The following is a 22690-nucleotide window of genomic DNA, read 5'->3' as shown; positions in this document are numbered from 1 at the left end:
CCCAGGTGATAGTGTTCAGAATCAGATTAGATATAGGACAGAGTTTAGGATTCAGATTTGTGGCTGAATCAAAGTTAGTTTGGTCTTCATGGCACCAATTTCTTATGATCTGCTCTCCGGTGAATCCAGCCACAAAAGGCAGATCACTATGTAATCCATGACGTAATGATGAAGTGGCCAAGATTTTCAAAAGTAACTAGTGATTTTTTTGGTATCTTGGATTTTGGGTGCCTAAATTGAGACACTTGATTGGCAGAGGATGGGTGCTCAGCACTTTCTGCAAATTGGATCCCTTTAAGGTGTCTCAATCAATTTTGAGAGTATTGGTCTATTTTTATTTTGGTAGCCCCTAGGGAAATCAACTGAAATTGGATCCCATTGTGTGTGGCATTGTACAAACACAAAATAAGAGACAGAGTTCCTGCCCTAAAGATTTTACCATCTTGATAGACAAAACAGACATAGAGTTAAGAGAAAAGGGATATAACAGACAAGCAGAGAGGGAACCATGACTCAACAACCATCACAGGAGTGCCACCAATTTGTTTTGTTTGTGGGTTTTTAAAAATTAATTTGGGGTGGGGTTTTGTTAGGAAGGGATTAGCAAAACAGAAACAAAAGAAGGGAAAAGGGGGGGGGGGGGGACAGGAGGAAGGAGAAGAGTGGGGAAGCCGGGAATGCAGATGGAGTGTGGTCGAAGATTGAGAGCAGTGGTGGGAGGGAGTCGGAGTGGGCAGCCAATCAGCGGAGGACAGAATGTCTAGAGTAAAAACTGTAAAAAGCAGCTCAGCGCTGTTGACCTCCTCAGTACACAATAAGAGGCAAGAAAACAAACAAGCAGTGGCTACAACAGTGCCTCTATAGACCTTCAGCCTTTTTATGGCAGCCTCTGCCATAGTTCTTACATGCTGGCAAGATCCTGACCGTCCTGTTTCTGAGTGGTGCGGAGCACCCACCAACTCCAATTGAAGTTAGTGGGAGCTGTAGCTACTCAGCGCCACTCATGATCATGCGCCTACATTGCCATGTGTGGTCGTGTGAGTTTCCCTCTCCCTTACTTCTGTGGCAACGTGAACTTATGTAACTTTGCCTCCCCAAAAGAAAAAAAACAAAGAAAAATGAATAAACTCCTGTCTTTTTCCATACTGTACTTCCTCTAGGCCCTAGTGACCGTCACATCAAACAATCTTGAAACCCTATGCTAGCCTAGAAGATATTTCAGATGGTTGGAAGATAGGTCACACACCATTTCATCATGTCCTGATTCCAGAGTCCTGTCTCACAGAATCCAAAGAAATAGTGTCCATAAATTTTGCAAAATTCAAGGTTTCATTTTTGTTGAAAGTGAAGAGTATTTCAAATGCTAATGTGTGCAGAGCCAGTATTGTTGCTGGCAGGTTAATCTCTCTATTTCAGACTTGTGGAATCTACTGGAAAGTGGAATTATCTTCCAAGGGAAGTGGAGGAAGCCCCGTTGCCTGACATATTTATAAAAATGCATATGAACAGGCTGTAATGTCAGGAGGACAGACTAGGTGGATCTACCTGATCTTTCAATGATTCTTTGAGACTGAGCTATAGCTCCTGCTCTGTGTATCCTGCACCACTGAGATCTGGCTCTGTTCCTCCACCCTCTTATTATCTTTCTTTCTTTCATTTTTTGTCTTTTTCATCTTTTGTAACTGTTGGACAAGGTTCAGAAATTAGTTAATTGGCCAGGTACCCCAAAGTCATCAGTGAGTTGCAATTGCAATGCTTATCTCTTTATAAGTAAATTTGTTAATTGGGTGCTTATATGCGAGAAAATAATAATACTGACTAAAGCCTATGACCTAGGTTGAGGAAAGTATGCCTATAGAAGAAGGGCAATTAAGCATGTGCTGAAGTGCATTCCTGAGCTGGGGCCCGACACTGTATAGTATGGACAGATGCAATGTAATTTTCCTTGCTCTTGATCCAACCAGCAATATCCTTGCTATCTAAGTTCCAAGTTGCTCTTTAGCAGAGACTTTTTATCATGATAAATTGTGCACTGGATTTTTGATGCATGAAAAATGTCCATTTAGGTAGTAGAATGAGACCACCAGAGTCATTTCCAGTTGGGACTTTAAAAGATTTGAATGCAGATCTCCAGATATAGAAGTCTTATATATTAAGCAGATGAAACTCTTTAAGATACAAAGCTACACTGGCCTATGTAAAATGAGTGAGTTTGGTTTTTTTCAGTCCAGTTCCTAGTGGACAAATACCCACATTACAGAGACCAAACTACCATAACTGACACTAATTAACGCCGTTATTGGCCGCCACAATGGAGAGCCAAAGGGGCTGAATGAGCATTGAGACTGGACCATCCCCTTATTCTTTGTGATCTGCCCAGGACAACATTGTGGTGTGTTGTTAGGTTATTGTATGAAGGCTTGCACTGCTGTTGTAGGTGCTATCACTGTGCTATGTATAAACATTGGATTTTTGGCTCCAAGGCTGACAAATCAGCATCGTTCATGAGTATTAAATTCATGTTTACACTCAAACAAACAATCACTGATCCTTAAAAATAAGAAACCAAGATCCTGTCCTTGGTAATAAAGAACAAGGAAAGAAAATATAGTGTGTGATATATTTGCCTAATAGCTTCAAAGGATTCCATGTGGCATCAGTTGCTTTTTGAGAAGCATTTTTGGGAAGATTTGAATGTCTTAGATCTTTAGTATTGCTTTCCGCAGTAAAGATGAAACAGGAGAAAATGGAAATCAGACAGAGATTTAAGAAATACTTAGAAAGTTGTTATTTTGTTAAGGAGGGTCAATTTGGATTCACAAAAGGGAGGTTATGCCTGAATAATCTGTCTGATAGTTTAAAAACAGGTAATCAACTGAGATGACAGGGAGCAAAGGGTGGACATAATATCCCTAGATTTTAAGATCCCTGTGCCACACTAATGATGAATCTATGAGACTGTAGGTATTCTATTGGGGGAATAGAGACCTGGTTTAGACAGCCAAGCAAAAGGTATATGTGCAGGGAGGCACTATGAAATGGAGATGGTGACTGGTGGAGTGTTTTTCATTTTGTCAATAGCTTGTGAGAAAGAGCCTGCAAGTCCCAGCAAGATAACATTTGCTGAGGATACAAATCTGGAGGGTGCAGTCAATATAATACAAATGGACAACACAATCCAGAAGACCTTGGATAGACTGGCAGCGTGGGATGGGCAGATAAGCTATTTGTGCATCAGTTCACTGTAAAAGAAATGAAACTATGAGGCTAGGGACAAAACTAGGGCCTCTTTCGAGCCTGAAATTTTCCACAATGAGTTTTTAATCTTCTGCTCCTTGGTACCTGCAGAAGCTGGTAACTCAGGCCCTGCAGCTTTTCCTAGCCCCCCTCCTCCTCCATCACTGCTTTATTTTTATTTCAACTGTACTGTAGCAGTAACCATGGAGATACTTAATGATGATGACTCCTGCCTCAACCTTCTCCTCCTCAGGGTCCCTTTGGAAGGTTTTGCACTGTAACAGTACCATCCATGCGTATGCCTCTCAGAATTAGTTCATTTCCTTCAATTTGGTTTCCTCCTTCTAAAGGAAAGGGAGAGAACCCCAGATCCTCTCCCAAACTGGGCTTCTTGCAGAGCACTGTAAAATTGGCATATTCTGATGTTTCTTACTACTGCAGAGAAACTGGCAATGAGGGGGATTCCAGTTGCACCCTGGAACTTTGGGGGCTGAAAAACTAGCCCCTTCAGCCATCCTCGTGTTATTGCTTAAAATGATCCAACAAAAAGGTGTGAAAACAAAACAGCCTTTTTGGGGGCTGCATTTACCACCAAGGTGCAATTTCTGTTCACAAGGCATCTTCTTTTTAATTTACAATTGTGATCATATTAGATGAAACTTCAGGCACCATGTAAAATGTTAACCAAATTCACACACACAAAGCCTTTATTAAAGTTCAGGGATGGTTGCAGGCAGATGGCAGTAGTTTGCATAGCAGGATGGTCTGGAGGTAATGGTACCAGACTGGGACTCAGGAGATCTGAGTGCAATTCCTGACTCTGCCACTGGCTTCTTGTGTGACCTTGGGCAAGTCATTTAATTGCACTTTGCCACCAGTCCCAATCTCTAAAATGAGGGAAATAATCCAGTGGGACCCTGATCTCAGTTGAGGCTTCCAGGCACTACTGGAATAGAAATAATAATAAAAATGAGCTAAATTTAAAAAAGAAGCTAACATCCCAGAAAATGCAGAGATAAGTTTTCACTGAACAAACAAGGCACCCAGACTATCTTTCTTGCCTCTATTTGGGCTGTCTACATAGCAGATGAGAGGGTGCTTCCCAATGTGGGCAGACAGACACACTAGCTCAAGCTAAAAATAGCTGCATGGCAGAGGTTGATGGCTCAGGCTAGCTGTCCGAGTACATACAGCGGCTCAGGCAGGATTGTACTCAGGGGCCGCAGCCGTGTGCTGGAGCATGCTATCTTGAGAAGAGCTAGCGCGCCTCTTTCTACCCATTCTGGGAAGCACCCTCCCCAGATGCTGAGCAGACATACCCATAGATTCTAGCTTCCCTTTTGAGTAGGGTATAGAAAACATGAGCATAGGTTTTATAGTTTGCTTCACAAATACAAATCTCCAGTGATGATTTGTCGCCATGCTAACATTTGCTTGTCTCATTTAAGTGCTCTAATTTCATCATTTTGGGAGTGAGGATTATCTGTGGAGACAAGCTAGCTTTATGTCTAATGACACTTGGTGAGCCAGTGGGTATATGTGATCATAGGGCTCAATCCTGGAAGGAAGGAAGCACCCCCTGTGCAACGCTGAATGCCCTCAGCATCTGGCAGGATCAGGTCCACAGAGATTGTGTTTGAGGATGCTGCCTGTCTGGTCAGGAGTTTGTGAAATTCTTGGCTGTGTGTGTGCCATCTGACGGTAAGGGAAGCTGGAAGGGAGCACAACCACATGATTTATGAGTGAGGTGGTTTGGTTTTTGTGACGCCAGATAAAATGAAACCATTTGCTATGGACAGCAAAGCACTAGAGCCTCCCTAGCATCTGCAGCTGGTGAAGCTCCTGTCGCTGGCAGCGGTGAGACTCCCTTTGGATGAGTGGCAGTAGGCTAGCTGGGAAGAAAGGACAGGAGAGTCCCAGTACTTTCCTTGCTTGCTTCTCTTATGCTTCTGCGCTGCTTCAGGGGTCTCCCACCCCCCATAACTCTCAGCAAAGACCCCTGTTCCACCCCATGTCCTCGTGTTCTCCAGCAAACCCAGTCCCATGCATGCCCTCATCAAACTTGCTTTCTACATTTCCTCATGCCTCCTTTTCACTGAAGAGATAACAATTTGTGGGGAAGAAGGGCTTCCCGGCGGGCCTGGCCACTAAGGGTTTTGTCGCACAGGCTGGAAAACGTTTTTTTGCCTCCTCCCCCCATGTTGATTTGGCAACCGCCACACCTGATGCCAGCTCTGATTCCAGGAGGAGAGATGGGCTGGAGTGGGCACTTGGAAGCAGCTTGTGGGCTCAGGAGAATGCAGCAGGGGAAGCACTGGTGCTCGCCCATTATTTTTACCTGGCTGACTTCCCCACTGCTGTGATTCTTGGCGGGCAGGTAGTCGAAAAATCCCCAGGGTATGAGAACTCGGTGCGAAGAAGGGACTGGGAGGAGCAGGTTGGGGAGGGCTTGGTTCCCTTTCCCTGTGGTCCTCCTGCACTCTATGGCAAGGGAGACCCTTCAGTGAACTGCAGGATATTTCTTAGCCCTTTTCACAAGCCTCAGGAATCATTCTGGGTCCCCCACATCAGCCCACAAGACTGAAGAGGCTTGCTGGGCCGCCTAACAAACATTTTGGCAGGAAAAGGATCACTTTCCCATTGACTAGACACTCCATAAATAGGGTTATGCTGTGGGGCCTACTCTGCAAGGAAAAGGGACAGCAATTTGCTGTTTAGAACTGTCTTCATAATTGCACCCTGATCCCAGCACAACACTTACACATGTACTTAACACTAAATCCGTGAGTAGTCCCACTGGTTTCAGTGCTTTACTGCTTGAAGTTAGGCATGTGCTTAAGTACTTTGCTGGACTGGGGCCTTAGTTCACCTTAACTGATGTTTTAAAAAGAAATGACACCTTCAATCAACTAAATTTTGGTCCTGGGCACCAATAGCCAGGGGAATTTAGCTACTAAGTTTGATCTCTTCTTCTGTCTTTTTTGCTAGAAAGTTGCCCTCGCCTCTTTGAAAACAAGTTTGACAAATTTTGAAAATCTATTTAACATTTTTTTCAATGTATAGGGTGTCATAATTCAGAAGCCCCTAATCTGATTCTGTTCAAATATGGTTTTTAAAAAGCATTCTACCCTCACTCCTGATCTAACCTATAGATTTTGAGCCCAATATGTAAGCTGTAGGGCCATAGTGGTAAAATTGGACTTAGGACAGGAACTTGGATGCAAGCTGAACTATGGAGTAAGTGTTGTCAGGCTAAAATATTGGTGACACGACATTTTAGCTTTGCTGGGAATTTCTTGTCTTTCTCTGCTGTTGGAAATAAGCAAATCTGGGGCTCAAATAACCGAGTAAATGAGCTGACAATGAAACACTAAATAGAAAAATAAAGCAGAAAAAAGAAAACACTCCTACTCCATAATGCAGAAAATGAGACCTCCTTTTCAGTATGTACAGTACGTAAAACCCGAGTAGGATCTGGACTGGTATAGCTACAGAAATACTGCATGCTGCTGCCTGCTTGTACTAGATGCACGTGTGTGTGGTTGGCAGTGGCACAAAGGAAACCAACTGATGAAATTCATAGGATTAGAGGCCTGATTCCTGGGGACACACTTGGCTGAATGCAATTAAAATGCCTGTCAGGCATTTGATACCAGAAGCCCCTTGACAAACTGCTTAAGCAGACACAAATGCAGTATCCTATTGTAAGTGTATGATGGCGGAGCCGGCTGGTTTGTCATCATTCTCGAAAATTCTATGGCCAGTGAGCTCCCTCTTCCTCTCCCACTCGCCCTCTTTTCCTTTTCACCACTGCGGGGACTTTTTCTAATTTGCAGTTTTCCTTTTCTCAATGTACACATGGTAGATACAAGCTGGTGGCTTGCAGACTGCGTCTGTCTGGAGATAGGCAGCAAACGGATGGATAATAATGCTCCGGGAGAGTGAATGTGCAGCAGTTATTTAGGGATAGGCTTTTGTGGCATGGCACCATATGAGCTGGTAATGATTTTCTTTCTTTTTTTTTTAAATGTCAGCTTTGTGTGATTTCAGAAAATTAAAAGAGAACCATCATTGTGCTGCAGCATTCAGAATTCGGTGTGCTGGATATTAAAAGCTGCATTAGTACACATTGGATGAATTCCAGATGTAGTACATACTGTATGTGTGTATGTCTCTATATATGTATGCATGTTGGCACAACAAAAGCAATTTTTTTTTTGTTAGCTGAAGAAAAGACCTTGTTGCTTCAAAAATAAAATATTTTCACTTTTTTTGGGGGGGGCTTATTTTAACAGATTCTTCAGCCTGCTGTTTCTGACGTGCCACACTGATTGGGATCTACTTATTCCATAGATCAAAAAGGTAAGGCACATTATATTTTAATGTATTTATGAGCAGGTAAGAGTATGGAGTTAAGACTGATGCAATCTTCTAGAAACGTACGTGCATCTTCGTTCTGTCATTCTGTGCTTTGTTACAGCTTCACTTGGGCATTGCATCTGATTTCTGGGCAGACTGTAAAAGTTACTTTTAATATGTACGTATAAACTTAGACGTATAAACATGGACTGTTTCATCAGGTCAGTCATTTCAGTCACAGTGGCAACCAAAGGGTGAATAAATGTTTGTTAATAATGTCTATAAAATCCTCCATCTGCCTTGGGGGTTCATAGTGTTAGAAAGGGGGTCTTTTTAATATGGGTTGAGTGTAACTGAAAGCTAAACATGATACAAACAATAGGGTTAAATTCATTGGCTTGCTTTAACCAGGTAAGATCTGTCACAGAACTCAGACCTGGAAGCATAGAGACACTATATGATTTAGTATCACTTAATACCGTATCATTTTCATGGGGGGATGGGAAAAATTGCTGTTAACTCCTACACTGCTGCCAGAAAATGCATGTGCCTGAGCTTAAGCTTTTGTGCATGGAATTGTAATGTCAGAGGTGTCTGGGGCAACACTGGAGGAGCACATTCCCTGTATTTATTAGATATGTCATTCAGCACTTAAAGGGGCTCTTCCTACATGTTGATACAAAAGCAGCAGAATCTGTTGTTCATGAGTATTTTGCTGCTGAAACATAAATCAGAATATATATTCTCCCTTATTCTTGGAGACTCTCTGCATAGCATAGAGAGGCCTGCTAGAGAAAGCATGAGAGAAAGAAGCTCTTTTGTGATATGTCCCTTAGAATGAGGGGCTTGCAAACTGTGTGGGATTTTTGAAAGGGTCTAAGTGTCTTAGAAGCACAAATCACATTGAGTTTCTCAATGGAACTCATGGTCTTAAACCACTTGGACGGTATTTCAGAACAGCCTCTGTGTCTCCTGTCTCGGTGGAGGTAATGTGTGTGATCATCATCCATTAACTCTTTATGTGTCATACTTCTCCCAGCACCTTCCAAGCCAAACCTCTCAATGGGCATCTACTCAGTTATCATGAAATTGAACGGACTTCTTTAAAGCTACATAATATCTTTCTTTTTAAAAAAAACCCCCCAAAACTAGATGTTCTGGGGAACTCACACCATCAAACAAAATTCAGAAGCACATTGTTCATTTTGCTTTACTTCTGCAGTTATATCTCATAACAAGCCTACGGTAACCTTCTAGAAGCAGTGGGATTTCATTCATGCAACCTTTATACAAAGTTCATTGTCCTTTTAGATGTTAAGAGACTGGTTTTGGCAACATCGGTGCTGATTGAATGACTGAAATAAGAAATGTTATTTAAAATTAGGAATTTAGTTCAGAAAAAATAAGGAATGACCCGATTCTTTGCTCAAAAAAATGAAGCTGAACCAAACCCTGAAAATCCATGTAGAATTCAGAAAAGTTCAACTTCTTTTAAAAATTAAGTCTCTGATCCTGCAAATACTTACACACATGCTTAACTTCTATGGGATTTCGTGTGTGTTTAAAGTTAAGCATGTGTGTAAGTATTTGCAGGGCCCACGCTTGCACCATATGTCTTCATTATTCTGTTTCATGGTGTCTTCTGGGGGTATCAGAAGCCCCCTGACTCTCTCTGCCCTCCTCCCCCCCAAAAAAAGAAATTCTGCAGGAAAGGTAGTTCTTGTGGTATTTCCAGCCTGGATGAAACCAGAAATAATGGAAACTTTGTGAAAAAGCCCAGTCTCCTGAGATTTCCAGTGCAGTTTCCAGGTGTCAGATATTGGGGTGAGTCAGACAAATACGCAAACCCAGTGGCTCTTCTGGACCTTTGCTCTCAACTAACAGCAACTGATAATAAGCTTCAGTGTGAATTTTGATTTAATATTTTTATTTATCATAATCATAATGAAACTGGACAATCAAAGTTGATTGATCGATGCTATTTCTGAACTAAAATGAGCATGTTTTTCAGGCTGTAATCAAGCCCATTCTGACACCCTCGATAATTATTTTCTGACCAGAATCTTGCCTGTAATGGATATTTTATATAATATATGTATATACATCTTCTGACTCTCTCCCTGTTCTATAGACGATCATATTTCTTCTTTCTTTAGGGGGATTTCTTCTGCTTTTCAGATTTCCCTGGGTAATACATTTCTTCAAAGGAACTCCTTGTTATGTTTTGCATAGATGCCTTTAATAATATTTCTTCCCTGATATTCATTAGCACTAGGACTCGTTACAGCTGAAAGGCATGGACCAGCAAGGCGAATAAAATTCTTTGATTCATAAAAAATACCTTCAACAACTTGTTTTAGGCTAAGCCCAAGTCATTTTTCTCTCCTCCCCTTTTAATTTCACTTCCATGATCCAAGGGCAACAAGCCAAACTGCAGTACCAATCTGAATTCATTAATGCTTTCCAAACTGTGCTTCAAGGGCTAATGCTGCTTAATAGAGTTGATGTCAGCATTGAAAGTTTTGCTGCAGTACTGGAGAATTGTAAAGGAATGTTCTCCACCAGGATAAAAATAAACAAATAGACGTGATATCATCATTAACAGACCATGTTGAACTGCATGTTTTTTCATGTGATTAGTGAATGATTAGTCAAAATCTATGATTATGCAGTTTCTTTAGATACAATGCTTCTCTCTTAAGGAAATTCTTATTGAAGTGTGCAGCAATTTACCAAGTCTTTTATGATCTCCTGAATACAGAAAAAATAAAGTTTCAACTGTTTATTTATACTTCATAGAGGAGGTGACTTAAAAATAAACTATATATATTTTATACCTCTAATTTATACAGTTATAATTCATTTTACCCTGTAACTGTAGCCAGCTCCTTATTAGTCATACTGCAAATTGTCCCATCTGTCTACAGAATAGAAAAGTATTAGGCTGCTATACTATAAATTATGTATGCTGTATCAATTATTATATATTATATATTCTTTATTCTGTAAATAATCATTTGAAAACAATGTTATTTTCTCGAAGCAACAGTTGGGTTCTTTGCTGTATTAGATTTGTGCTAGGTTGACAGGAGGCATTTAAATAAAGTTACAAATCAGTGGATGCAGTTGAGAAATGGCAAAAAAGAAGGGAGTTTTGAGGATCGATATAAATAAAGAACAGAAACCAAAGAGTACAGAGGTAATGACATGTTAGATTACACTTTAGGAACTTTTGGGCTTGGAGCCAGAGTTATGTGATATTTTGGCACCTACTTTATTTAAGCAGATGACAATGTAGCCAAATTCACTGAAGGCATTGAGAAATAGGAATGTATCCCTGGTGTAACTTTTATTGGGAGTTGCACCAGGGATGAGTCTGGGCCTCTGTGTCTGTCTTAATTCCTGAGATGAAATGGACATCTAGTTCCCCAGGCTGTTTATTAAGAGGTTTATCATAATATAAACACAATGCAGATTTTTACAGTGCCCATTTTGGAAAGAATCAACATTGCTGGTAAGCTGGTAAGTGGGAGGGTCTACTTTAGAATTGTTCCAGGAGGAATCTCAATCTTTTATTCAGCTTCCCAGCCAAATTCATTGCACAGTCCACCAGAATCAGTACTGTCTTTTCTTAAATCATGTGAAAAATATACAAAGCAGATTAAAGACAAGTCCCTCTTCTCTGGGACAGCTGAATGCTAACGTAAATGTGCAGTTTGGCCTTTGCTTTTCATTTTAGTGGTAGTAACATATATAGTTCCCTCTGTGCTGATTTTTTTCCCCTTTTCACCTTTCTATCATAGGTATTTATATGGCCCCATTACCTTGATATGTGAGTACCTCACAATCTTTAACATAGTTATCAAAACCCCCCTGTGTAGGGCAGTGCTCTTATCCCCATTGTACAGATTGTACAGAGAGACTAAGTGACATGCCCAAGCTCTCACATAGCGATGCCAGGTGGCTTGGGCCAGCTCTACACAGGGGTGGGGATCTCAGGCAAACAGCTCAGGCCAGCTTCATGTGAGGGGGGGACGGGACTCAGGGCAGCTCCGTGTGAGGGAGGAGTTTCTCGGGTCAACTCCATGTTGGAGAGGAGGAGGGAGCCTTGGGCAAGTGGCTTGGGTCAGAGGGCTCGGGTGGCTTGGGCAAGCCCTGCACGGTGTCCCATTTTCCCTTTGGGAAATACGGTCACCCTAGATGGATGGGCTGGACCTCTTATCAGACACAGCCCATCAGTGACGCGTCCTCAGTAGTTTGGCTACAAAGTGCAAAGTGAGACTGGGTCAAGAACTAAATCCAGCTCAGTCACATGAAATTAACTAGAGGAAGAAAGGTGATTAAGGCACAGACCTGGGTAGACAGGATACCTGGCTTCAAGTACTGCAGGCTGCTCCTTGTCACTTTTGAAACATAATTTCATATGTCTGTGCCTCACTTTTCTCATCCGTAAAAAGTGGGGTGGTAGCATTCATCTGCATGCCTGAATTGCTAATGTTTGTAAAACACTTTGAGATCCTCTGGCAGAGGGAACTGTGGAAGTGAAAACTTTAATTAAGGCACCTAGATACCAAAGTAATGGGAGCCGAGATAGTCCATTGACATTAGAAATGGGTGTACTGGTAATAACAATAACAATTAATTAATAAATAGCACAGATACATGAGGCTGAACTTTTATTTCCCCGGGAATCTACTGGTTAATGATTTGGCTCCATGTAAGATCCCTTTCAATGTAAATTGCATAGTGATCCCACAGTACTGAGTCAGGGTTAAGGTAAACGTGATGAATAGATGTGAGTCAGTTGACCTGTCCCAGGTGGTACAAGATAATGCTACTTATTTACGGAGGTTTCTCTGCCAGCAGAGATACATTAGATTGGTATGTGGGAGCACGGAAAGCCAAAAAAAGATTGCACTGGCAGGAACAAGCAAAGAATATCACTGACTCATCATTTAAAAACATTCTCTGAAATGGCCAGGTATGAAAGCTAACCTCTTCTGCCAATTCCCCTTCTGGTCAGAAAACAGTTGATTTGATTATTTACCACGAAAAGAAAACTCTAAATAGCTGTGCAATGCAGCATTTCCAGTGCCATTTTGGTAGCACATTATTGCAGAGTTTGTGAGAAATCATAGGCAATTTATTTTAGTACATTGGGTGACAGTCAGCTCTAAATCACAAAAGCATTTTCTGAGTCATCACAGTTCTTGCAAGGAGGTGACTTTCTAGGTGCTTTTGGTTGTTGAATCAGGTTAATTTTTTTATACTGGCATCTTTAAAATATTAAAATGTCACTTGATTGGTTAAAACAAAAATGAATCAGATTTAATGAAGCTACTTACCACTTACAAAGTGAAGAAATTTCCAGAAGCTACTAGTGGGAAAGAAAAGTAATGTAGGATAAGAGGAGAGATCTGAGGGTTGTATGTTATCTACAGGATATAATCTTCATCAGCGCTTAAGTTCCATAGATTCCTAAGTCACTTACTCACTTTTGAAAATGTTACCCCCTAGCCTTTGTGCAAAGCTCTGAGGAATATCACTGGGAATTGTATACGCAGAACAAAATGGTTTGATATGGCCCATAACTACTAAGGAAAGCACTGGAGAGGACAATTGGAAAACCAGATAAGCAATTCATGTAGAGTTAGGGTATTCAACAGTGTTTTACATCATTCTTTCTCTGCTGTCCTCTCCAGTGCTTTACTTAGTCTTTATGGACCATATTAGACTATTTGGCTCATTCAGAGATGAATCATTAGTTAGGACTGAGAATCCTAACACAGTTGTGTGGCAAAGCTACTCAGTTTTCTACATCAAGTCACTATCTTCCATCTCTTAACATTTTATGGTCTCTGACATTCTCCAAAATACTGGAATAAAATAAGGCAGTTTGCAGAAATAGCTCTTGGCTCCAATTCTGTTCTCATTAGACTTCAAAAGGAATCGGATTGGGTCCTATATCAGGCTTCGGATCACTTAAAATAACGTGCATGCATTTTTTTATACAAAAAGGTATTCTAATAGTATAACTGGCTTTACACTGATGACATTCCGGTGCAAAAATATATGGCCAGATCCTGATCTGGTGTAAATGAACATTGCTCCATTGCAAACAACAGAGCTATGCTGTATCGCACCACCTCAGGATAAAGCCATAGTGTATGGCTTAAGACCTAGATCCTGCAAAGGTTTCTCTGTGTGTTTGTCTTTATGCCCCAGGAGCTATCCTATTGATTTTAATGCTACTATTCAGAGTACGTAAAGTTAGGCAAATGTAAAAATCTTTTTGCAGAACTGAAGCCTAAAATTTTGTTTTGGCAACAAGGAAGCTGTACACTGACTAATGATCACTTCTCTCTTGGAACTGTATTTTATATATTTCTATGAACCTGCAAATGTAATATTAGTATTTTGTTGTAATTTCTATGATGCTTGTTAGTAGAATGGCAAAAAGTAGTGTTGACCTTACTTTGGTTAAATGGTGTTTGAAGCCTTTCTTGTCTGGTAGAGTTTTAAAAGTTTGTCAGATGTGGAGAGGTTTAAGATGGATCCATGTAAGAGAACAGCCAGTAAGGAGAAAAATGGCAGAAGTGGAAAGGTTTGAAAAGTTGTTTATGAGCATGTTTGTTAAGGGACCAATTCTGCCATTGGGTTCACATCACTCAAAGCCATGCTGTCACATCAGGGAATTTGAACTGTAAAACATTTAGTAACATGTAGTGTTACAACAAACAAATGGGTAATCTTCTTTGAAAGCTGTTACGGTTCTACTTGTGTTTGAAGACAAAAATGCCGCATCTGTTCCACCTGAAATCAAGGACAACATTCCATTCGACTTCACTAAGAGCAGGAGTCAGACATTGGATTATAAACTCTTTAGGGTTGGGCAACCTGATTTAGGATTTGTCTGCCCACAAGTCAAACCAGTGGCAAAATTCTGTGCAAACCCTCCTCGTTTGATTCAAAATGGGCTTATTTTTATTTAGCTTAAACCTGTTCCTAATCGATTAAACTCTCCATAAGTCAGGTTTATATTGATTTAAGGTTGTCCACACAGCCTTTTGCACTGAATTAATCAAATTGACTTTAAATCGCACCTGTAGTTAACCATGGCTAGTAAGCATGAAGACATGTCATTATTCATAAGGCCTGACTCTGCAAGATGCTGTATGCCTCCCACCTGGTGCAGAGCACCCTTATGTGAAGGGTGCTCAGGTTCTCACAGCGGGTGTCTAGCACCTCTCAGGATCAGGTCTTTGATTCAGACATATTCCCTTCCCTAAGGAGTTTACAGTCTCATGGCTTTCCTGTGCTCTCAGTGAAGGCAAAGGGAGTGCTGCCATTGATTTCATATGGTTGTAAAGTGCAGTTTACATTTGTAATGCTAGATACATGTTTTCTACTATTAACAGTAATAAAATCTGCTTAAATTAAGCTTGTTATGGAGTCAAAATTCAGAATACATGCTTCTAACATACACTTGTAGTATAAGACATTATATTATAAATTATACTAAATTTATTAACATACATCTAAAAGAGCTTTGGACTTATTGATTCATAGATTGCAAGGCCAGAAGGGACCATTGTGATCATCTAGTCTGAGCTCCTGTATAATACAGGCTGTAGAATTTCCCCAAAATAATTCCTAGAGCAGATCTTTTAGGAAAAAATCTAAGTCCAATTAAATCTAATCTTGATATAAGAATTGTCAGGGATAGAGAATCCACCACAACCGTTGGTAACTTGTTCTGAATTGTTTCATGCTCAGTGCAGTGTCTCACGTTCGTACACTAGTTTATTTTCCTTCTTTCTTTTTATAACCACAATTAAAAATGGAGGAAATTAAAGCAAAAAGCTATGATGCTTGATATTGTTGCAGATATGACTGGTAACCGGAGAAGATAAACAATCGGTCCCGCATGGCTATTGAAGAGATCTCAAATGTTTACCCCATTCCTTCAGTGAGCGCGGTGGTCTGCCCACGCAAAACTCATTGCAGAATCAGGGCCTTTGTGAGCTCTACACTGCGATGTCTCTGATCCAGCAAGCTCATCATGGGAATTCCATAGTTTATATTGTAAGCTCTTTGGGGCAGGGACTGTCTTTTCACTTTGTGGGTACAAAAATACCCCATTTTCAGTTTAGTCTCTTGAACTCCCAGGTCTCCCAACTGTCACATCTGCCCCCTAGATGGGTTGCATACTATCCCAGTCCACAATAATACATAAACTCAATACAATAAAGTCTTTTGACGATATTGCAGGAAATTGCCACATCTACCACACATGGTACGCACTCGAAGGTAGGGAGAGATGCTCAGCCCTTCCCAAGAGAAGCAACCCTTTCCCCCCAGATCCTGGCACATACATGGGAAGGGAATGCTGACGCCCCGCCCCTTTTCTCCTTGTCATCCCCATGTCTCCGGTCCCAGTGTCCCATCTCTCCACTCCCACTCTATGTATCCCCCACCCCTTTTCACCTGCCTATCCTCATTTATCCCTTCCTCATAAGTGCCACACTCGTTGGTGTGTGCCAGACCACCCTTTCTCCTTATTGTCACCTACTTTTCCATCCCTCATCACCCTCTCTTCCCAGTGAACATTTACATGTGTGACTTATTTTCTTTTTTAGTTTTTTAGTTTTTACACCGTCTGAATATTCAGCTGGGCAAAGACTACATTTCCTTCACATAAAAATCCCCTTTATGAGAGGCAGATTGTCACAAAATACCTCATCTTATTTCTGATTCCTGCCGAGGGTTCGAATTTGAACTCTCAGTGACGTTGAACTGTTCAGAGCCTGAACATCTACACCTCAATTAAGTAGCCCTTTAACCTGCGCCCCACGAGCCTGAGGCTATGTCCTCACTGATAGCGGCAAATTCGCCGCCATCAGATCGACTTCTCTGGATCGACTGAGCAGTCAGTGAAGACCCGCTCAGTCGATCCAGAAATCGATATATTAAGACCTCCTTCTCAAGTGGCATAGTGCTGCATTGATGGGAACATAGTTCCCGTCGGTGCAGTGCAGTGAAGACAGTGCGCAGAACACAAGCACAGAAGTCAACAGGAGTTACGCAAGTTTTTTGCATAGTTTGAGTAACTCCGGTCGACTGCTGCCAAATCTCCAAGGTAAGTGAAGACAAGCCCTGAGTCAGCTGGCAGGGGCCAGCCTTGGAGTGTAGACATATCCTCTGAGGTATGAGGTACTTGGGAATTTGCACTTGACAAATAGTGTGGAGAGCAAACTAGTACTAATGAGAATCAGTAGATAGAAGTCTCTCTCCCCAGTTTTGTTCTTGCTTTTGCTGATTTGATTGCATGACAGTTGCATTCATTTACATCGTTTGCATAAAGATCCACAAACAGGTGAGAGTAGCCTACATCTTCCAATTTTTTGTCATCCCAACTTTATTTTTAGATCTATTATTTGTTCACTCCATTTACTGCAGTTGCGTCTAGAGACACCGACCAAGATCCAGTGCCCCATTGTGCCCTTTAACCTGCTGAACAAATCCATAGCAAGAGACATTCCCTGCCTGGAACAGCATTCAAAACAGAGAATGGGACAAGGAAGTAATTATTATCCCCATTTCACAGATGGGGAACTGAGGCATGAACAATTAAGTGACTTGCCCAAGATCACACACGGAGTCTGTGACAGAGCTGGGAATGGAACTCAGATGTCCTGAGTTCCAAGCCAGGCTTTCACTACGAGACCATCTGACCTCTCTTGTTTTTGTTAAATTGCAGTGTGTGTGACCTGGAGTAGGAAATCACTCCATCTGCTGTGGAAAGGGCAGTGCATTTGCCTACTCTATCAAGACAATCCATATTAGGATATATAGAGAGGAGGATCCAATTCAGGGAGGAACAGACACCCGATATATACGATGAGAAGGATGATGTAGGCCCTGCTTCTGAGGCTCCTGCGGTAGCCTTGTTCTAGAGCTGGTTGAAAAATTCTGAATTTTGATTTTTTTTTAATGGCTTTTTCATTGGCATTTTGAAATTTGACTAAAAACTGAATTTTGTTGCTTATCAAAAAACAAATGTTGTCTGTGGGCCTGAAATTTATTTTCCATGAACAGTCAAATCAACAAAACTTTGTTTCCTTAAATCTTATACGAAAGGGCAAACAGAGATATGAGGCGCGTTGAAATGTGGTGTTCTCTTTGCCAAAATGTTTGTAAGTGATTTCCCTTCCTCACCCCCACAATATTCACAAAGCTGTGTCTAAATCCATGAAGAAAAGAGATAACAATTTGGGATATACACAATGTCCAATGCTTATATCTGTGGCCAAGTATTTGCTTTCTATGTATTTTATTAGCGTTTATGTTTACATTTCTCATGGCTCTTTTTATGCCCCAGTAGCCATTTATGAGCCTGTAATAAAACTCTGATTGCCCCACAAAATGTCTTTCTGAGGTATTAAAAGAGTCAGGGACGTATAAACACAAACTCTTGATCCTGGTGGGAAAAAAAAAAGAGATCAACATTGGACTTAAAACTATTGTTTAAAATGATATTGTCAGGATAAAAATCATGGGGCAAATTCATTCCTGGGATAACTCAACTGGCTTCAGAAGTCAGCGATGACTTTGGCCCTATGTATGTGTGCCTGTGTGTGTGTCTCCGATATGTATTTGCAGGTATATTTTAAATCCATATCGTGTTACTTTATATTGAATATTAAATCACTAAAGGGAAATAATATTTTAATAAACTGAATGTACTTTTTGTTATCCATCCTGCACTGTGCTCCATTTAAAAACGAAGACAAACTGGTCCTTTTTTAACTGCGTTAGACCCAGGTGATACATTTATGTTTCCGACACTGCGAGGGAATGTTTAAGTCAATGTATTTAAATATTATTCTTGAAATAAAATTGATTAAAAAAGGCATGAAAATGGTTCTGTTGGGCCTGATCCAGAGCCCATTGACTTCAATGGGAAACACTCCCATTGAGTTCAGCAGCCTATGGGTGGGGCTGTGACCCCCTTCTCAGGCCTGTCCTCTTCACACCTGTGCCACTGTTTATGTAATTTACACATCATAATGGGAAGACATAACTATTTGTCAGCATCCCTTCAGCATAACAGTTATTGTCTGAAAATATTTCTTTTGTGTTGCCCAAAGGAAAGTGCTCGCTCAGCTCTGCAGTCTTCTCTGTCCTCCTCTTAACAAAGTCCTTTTCTTCTTTAAACGAAATAAGTAGAAATCATATGATAAATTGTCCACATCTTGTGAGGGAAAACCCTGTATTTTAATTCAGGACCTCAGAAGGCCTTTAAGGATTTGCCGCCCTATTTGTTTATAAGATTAAAAGATGGAGTGTTTTCATTTCCCAGCTATGCTGTCTGCAAAGATCTTAGGAAGACGGATATATAAAAATTAAGGAGCATTGAAGATAAATCCTGTGTGCAGCACTAGCAATTGGCTTCTGTGAGTAACAATTAGTTGCTAGAAATGCTTGAAATGGCAAACCTGCAAGGGTTGGGGAGTTGATGTCAGTCCTGTGATAGGCTGTAGAGCAGCACTCACACTCTGTGAAGTTTCGCTATAGGACAGGTGAGCCAATGGATTGAAGTCATCCTTGGGATATTAAAACCCACAATCTTGGGAGGGCTGCAGACAGTCATGTGGTGTAAGAATGAAAATGTGCTGAGGTAACCTCTCTTGCTAACTCTCCTTCAATCCTCTTCCACTTCACCCAGCCCTGCTCCCCAGTCTGTCCTGCTGCCCCTGACTTCTGATTTCTCAGTGTAATCAGTATCTTTTGTTAGTGGTAAGATTCATCTAGCAGCAGAAATACCAGGGAAATTGGCCCAGGATCCAGGTTCCTTAGCTGCTTAGTGGGGATTAAGTCTTTCCCTTATCCACATCATTCAAACTTCACTATAATCTGTCCAATCCCACCTCCCAGGCTGATACAGCAAGGTCAGTAGTTTTCTGTTTGTTCCTTGCTCTTTCTGGCCTGTCTCCTTCTCCCTCGGTACAGGAACTCTGCTTGGGGACAGTCTGCATCTTTGAAGTGGAAATAGATCTGCAGTCATTCATATAGCCTCTGCCTTCCACATGGCAGCTGTCTCCTTTGTGGCACAGAAATCTCTTGACGAAACATTGAGTTTATCAGGTCAGGCACCTCATGTCTAATTCCATGCCGTTCTGCCTCTTACGGGCTGCACCACTAGTCCTGGAGCTCTCATCCATATGCGTAGAAGGCAATCAAAATAGATATATTCTTTATCTTAACAAGTTGAAGGCATCCATTAGAAGCTTTTGTTAGTTTTGGCTTGTCAGACAGAATAGGCAAATTGTAAATGATAAAGTGGAAGGAAGAGACATGCCCTTGCACCTTCCTCAGAAGGTTCTGTGCAAAGAGAGCTTGTGTTTAATTTAACACTCATCCAGAGCAGTGGTGGGGATACTGATCTGCTGATGGCTATTGTGTGGTTGCCATCTGTCCTCTTTCATGCAGAATAACTTAACTTTTTTTTTTAAACCACATCTTATTGGCCCTCTAAATCACTGGCCAGTTCACATTTGTTGCTGGATAAAAGAGCTGTCAATTTTTTGACAGAAAATAATGTCTCTCTGTTATACTTATACATGGGCCTCTTGTTTTCACAGAGTCTTGCATTGTTAGACAAATGTGATTGGTTTAAAACACAATCATTATCACCCTGATTCGGCAAAGTACTTAGCACCTGCTTAAGTCTATCCATATTCAGCAAATCTCATAAGCAAGTGCTCAACTTTTCATTGGGATTTAATGTTTTGATGAATTATAGAACTTTCATTCTATACATGTATTGTAGCTATCTAAATTTGAATTATTCTGCATGGGTTTGGGAGTCAAAATATATTTTATAATTAAAAAATAAATTAGAAGAGAAATGACTTCAGGCGTTAGTAATGGAGTAAAAGGACACTTTGAAGATTTCACAGGAAATACCTTGAAATATTTTGCTAGAAGGGAATGGGAGGATCAAAATAATTTAAAAACAGACTAGCCACAGTAGATGATGTAAAGCAATTGTAGAGTGCATTAGACAAAATGCAATATTTAATAGTGTCTTAGACTTTGTGGTTATCCCTGTTTAAATCCAAGTCAGTCAGAGAGCAGTCTATTTACCAGTGTTAGCATAAGAATGCCCACACTGTGTCAGACCAATGGTCCATCTAGCCCAGTATCCTGTTTTCTGACAGTGGCCAATGCCAGGTGCTTCAGAGGGAATGAACAGCAGAGGTAATCATCAAGTGATCCTTCCCCTGTTGCCAATTGCCTGCTTCTGGCAAACAGAGGCTAGGGACATTTCAAATTGTAGCAGGCTCTACAATTTCACAATCAGTAATTACACTACATCGTTACTACTATTGCCTATTAAGGGTGAATAGACTGAAGTTCTCCAGTTCTTCAGGCTGGGCTCTGCTCTAATTACATTCATGCCATCCTATTAGAATTGCAGTTGTAGATGAGGGTAGGATTTGGTCCAATATATATTTTTATCATTACATATTTAGTAAAAAATTTTCAATATTAACAATAAATGGTGTACAACTCATATGCTCTGGGAATTATTTTTGGCAAATTCTATGGCCTGTGTTATACAGGATGTCAGACTAGTCACCAGTTGATCATAATGGTCCCTTCTGGCCTTGGAATCTATGAATCTTCCTCAAACATTCAAGTCCCCAAAATAGAAACCCATCCCTTTCAACAAACTCCCCAATACATTCAGCCATGAAAGTTTTTTTAAAAAGCAGGAAGTTGAAAGATTTCAGAAGATTTCCTGAAAGTGCTTGTAGTCTCAATCCATATCTGGAGATTAGGGCCAGATTCTAATCTCAGTAGCAACGGTGCAAATTTGGAGGAACTCTGTTGACTGCGGTGGAGTCACTCTGGTTTTGCATGGTTATAAATTCATAATCTAATCCCTTGTATTTTTGGAGACAGGAGAATGTTGGACTGCCCTTGGGTGCCTAATGAAGTGTATTGCTTTGTAGACCTTAGAATCTGTGAATTAAAAATTCAACAAAGAGTCTTTGTTCACTGAGTAGTGAAACGCTGTACACCTTGCTGAGATGGCATGGTTAGTGAGAAGGGCTGAGTCCAACAATACGTGCAGATGCATTCTCCTGGCTGTGAAAAGCACTAACAAGCTCAGATCTTTATTTTCCTCACTGGAGGTGAAAACTAGGAGGTGGTTTATGCAAGAGAGGGGTAAGAAAGTAACTGAATTTCAAACTTTTTACTACAGTGTGTTGTATGTTTTCATGTGGTTTCTAATCTATGAGTCCTGTAGACATCTGAATGTTATTGTAGAGCTTGTGAGAGAGGATTTGAAATGCCCCGCATTATAAAGTGCTGCATAAATATATTTCTTAATATAGCCTAGCCTAGAGCAGTGTCACTTGTTGCTTCTTATTACTACTGCAGCATATCAAAGAGTCCTTCCATTGGAGATACTGTTTAGCCAGAGATGAACATATGCACCAAATGTGATTAGGAATACGCATGAAACAAAGACTTTAAAAACATTGGTACTTGCACTTTTTGAATTTTTGTTGAGGCTTTTTGTTAGCGTGTCTCTGGTATTGTTCCATTGAAGCCACCACCAATTTGATCTTCATAGAAAGCAGGCTTTTAATCCTACTGAATAAGAACTCTCTGTACATCATTCAAAAAAGTTTTGGGCGGGTGGGGAGTAGCTGATGCAGACTCATTCATCCTTTAAGCAAAAATAACCCGCAATCATGTCACTGAAAAGAAAATGTAGGTAATTATAGTTTGTGTAATTGTACAGGAGAGCCAGAGAGCTAATGTCTGCAAATCCTGAGACAGAACATTGCCACCCAGACTAAAATATGTTCTAAAGGTGTAAGATGATAAGCATGGAAATGTAGTTAGGTTCAAAGTGCTGGAATATAATGGTTACCCAAAGAGGTGAAGAGGAAATACATCCTTTAGGTAGAATGATTTTTTCAACATACCGTGAATTTATTTTGCAAGTCATAAAAAATTAAATACAGAATATAGGGGAAATCACTATTTGTCACATCCCTGTTTATTGCAAAGT

General features: G+C 40.7%; 1 protein-coding gene across 1 annotated transcript in view; it reads left to right on the top strand.

Moving 5' to 3' along the window:
* The window catches only part of MAP2 (microtubule associated protein 2), a 238985-nt gene that overhangs the window by 55362 nt on the left and 160933 nt on the right, over nt 1–22690 (top strand). The window contains exons 3-4 of the mRNA XM_067548744.1: nt 7533–7599; nt 7718–7774. The gene's annotated coding sequence lies outside the window, so the exon portion shown is untranslated. The remainder of the gene's footprint in view (nt 1–7532; nt 7600–7717; nt 7775–22690) is intronic.

This window comes from Emydura macquarii, unplaced genomic scaffold (assembly GCF_026122565.2).
Source record: "Emydura macquarii macquarii isolate MOO-44397 ecotype Brisbane River unplaced genomic scaffold, CSIRO-AGI_Emac_v2 contig_1253, whole genome shotgun sequence".
Taxonomy (NCBI): domain Eukaryota; kingdom Metazoa; phylum Chordata; order Testudines; family Chelidae; genus Emydura; species Emydura macquarii.
The sequence above is the reverse complement of the archived record's forward strand: the minus strand, read 5'-3'. Positions and strand labels throughout refer to the sequence as shown.